The sequence below is a fragment of the Apis dorsata genome, unplaced genomic scaffold (genome assembly GCF_000469605.1).
Source record: "Apis dorsata unplaced genomic scaffold, Apis dorsata 1.3 scaffold_147, whole genome shotgun sequence".
NCBI classification, from domain to species: Eukaryota; Metazoa; Arthropoda; class Insecta; order Hymenoptera; family Apidae; genus Apis; species Apis dorsata.
Genome location: NW_006263438.1, coordinates 27,082 through 29,819, shown reverse-complemented (window position 1 = coordinate 29,819; position 2,738 = coordinate 27,082). Strand labels below are relative to the sequence as shown.

Below are 2,738 nucleotides of genomic sequence, written 5' to 3'. Positions count from 1 at the left end.
ATATTTCTCGTGTATATATATATATATATATATATATATATATACACACAATATTCAAAGCTAATAATAAATACGGTTCCGCTTGAGAAATGTTGAGAAACGGCATAACCACGTACAATAACGCTTTCGATATTTACGATCAAAATGGCACGCCGCGTCCGCAGCAGCTAATCTTTATTTCTTGGAAAAAGCAATGCAATCGCGGGACTTTCACCTTAGGAATTTCCTGCCCGCACTTTACACTCATCGCGCCTTTAGTTATTTCGTGCTGTGGTTAGGGAAACATTCATCCACACAATACGACTGCAACGTTAATATTCATAAGTTCATGGGAATATCGATTTGGAAATAAGCAATGCGATTTCTCTTACCACTTTGTTGGAAGTTTGATAAAAAGTGTTGATACGTTAGAAAAAAAAAAATAGAAATTTTCTTTTCACTGCTCTTTTTAAGATTTTTAAAAAAAAGTATTTGATTTTTTTTAAATTCACCATACAAAACAATTAATCGAATATGTGAATAAAAATGAAAAATAAATTCGATATTTTTTCTTTAATATTCGAACTATTCTTGCAATTGATAAGTTCAAATTAAATTTCAAAATTTCAAAATAGGAAACCAAAAGCGGCCAATTAAGATCGAGAAGAACGATTTATCGAGCTTATTAAATGGCAATTTGGCAAGGATTGACAAACGGGAGCACTCGACCTGTTTCTTTTCGAAATGAATTCCAGATCACGTTTGTAGGTTCGATTAGTAGTATAATCGAAAGGATAAGCCGGATTCTCTATTTTCGATGATTTTGCAAAGCAAATGATTCAGTGATTAGATAAATTGCATTTGTGCGAGCACAAAGAGTCGCATTGCATCGATTAATTATGGAATTTGAACTGTGAATTTTGTATTTGCGATGTTCGATATAATTAAAGATTAAAGTCTTAATATGCTTTTGATAATCGATAAATAATTTTTATTTAAAAAAAAAAAAGAAATTATTAGAATTACAGAAATGACAGTTCTGTAGATTTGAAAGATAGTAGATTTATTCTACGAGTACTCGTGACGCATAGATTAAAATTGGTGAGTAATACTCGGGAGTACATAAAAGAGTAGATTTAAAATTTAGAGGATATTCTTCTCTTTGTATTCGAGATAAATTCAATTAACTCAAGGGCGAACACGTCATTGTCACATTATTCTTCGTAAAATCAATTATTGTATACACCGACACAATATATCACGCATCGCCAAGCGATTGTTTCTCTGCGAATGTGGCAGAACGACTGAAAAGGAAGAAATTTGAAAAAAGTTAGTTGTACGGTAAAATTTCGCATTTTACATTTTTCATCTATTAATTTCCAGTCGAAATCAATATCAATATCTGTACGAGAAAATGTAGAAAATTCAAGGCATAAAAAAAAAAAAAAGAAGGAAAAATATGTCACCGTTTCATTATTGAAATTCGAGCCGGGTCCTCGATCGAATTTGAAATTCCGAAGCGGTATGGAGGATGCAACGACGCGGGCCAAAGTAATTGAATCCAGCCCGCTATTTTTACGAACAACGGGCGTCTGTTAACGCGAACGATGCGGAGAATTTCCCGTGAAAATGCGACGAACACGAGGACATCTATCGGGAGAAAAATTGGAACGCGAAAAATTTTCAACGAACTACTTTCGTCCCGTTTTCGTGTTAATAATCGATCGAGATATGCGACAAATTAATTGCGATGCTTGATTCGTCAAGGTTTCAAAAAGAAATTATTTCGTGGGATAAATAGGACGTCGTTTGGTGACAAAGCTAAATTTACAATTAGAACGACCTTTCCTATATAACGTAATTTGAATTAGTGTCACGTCGGTTTTAGGTTAGGTTACCTTGAGTTGCGTTTATTCGCACGGTAAAACGAGCATCCGGTTTTACGAGGATTAAATAATTATTTTCGTCGAGGATACGTAGTTGATAGCGATAAGTGGCGCGAGAAAACGTTCGCAAATAAACGATATTCGTCGGTATTCGTCGAACTATTAAATAACTTCCCATAAATTCAATATTGTTTCAATATTCCACTGTGTAATATTCTCGTGGCTTATATATGAATTATATGAACCAGAATACCATTCGTTACCATTCGATTTAACTCTTTCGTTACTATAAATGACTATAATCGCTCTACATAAAATGCCACTGACGTACTACGATTGCCCATAGTTGCTCTGCATAAGATGTAGATACGTACTGTACATACGACGAACGATTGGAGTTTATTATACATCGAGTATCTTTCTTTTATCATTTTTCATGTAATATCATTATTAACAGTTCTTATTATCATACAATTATATTTTCAAAGTATAATTAAATATGAGTGCATTTAAAAGTTATAAATATCCTGTTTTACAGATATTTTTTTTTTCAATAAACATCTCGAAGCATTCGGATTGCAGTGAGGCGTAAACTCGATCGCTGACGATCTTTCTCGAGCACTGTCCACATTTTTGACGACGGAGAAATCGCCCGTAATGAAAGGATTAAAATTCGATCAAGAAATAAAGTAATAAAATTTCTTCTCGCCTCTACCGATAAATCTACAAATTTATAAAAACTTTTTCCTCTCTCTCTCTCTCTCTCTTTTTCTCTTTCTCTCTATCACCTATCCTGTAATGTTCCATGAATTCCATGGATTTTCGGCCGATCTCGGGGGGTATCCTAGGAGAGTGTGGAACCGCGCCGAAATT

General features: G+C 33.9%; 1 protein-coding gene across 6 annotated transcripts in view; it reads right to left on the bottom strand.

The window, feature by feature from the left end:
- The window catches only part of LOC102677612, a 55,048-nt gene that overhangs the window by 28,044 nt on the left and 24,266 nt on the right, over positions 1 to 2,738 (bottom strand). The window lies entirely within an intron of this gene.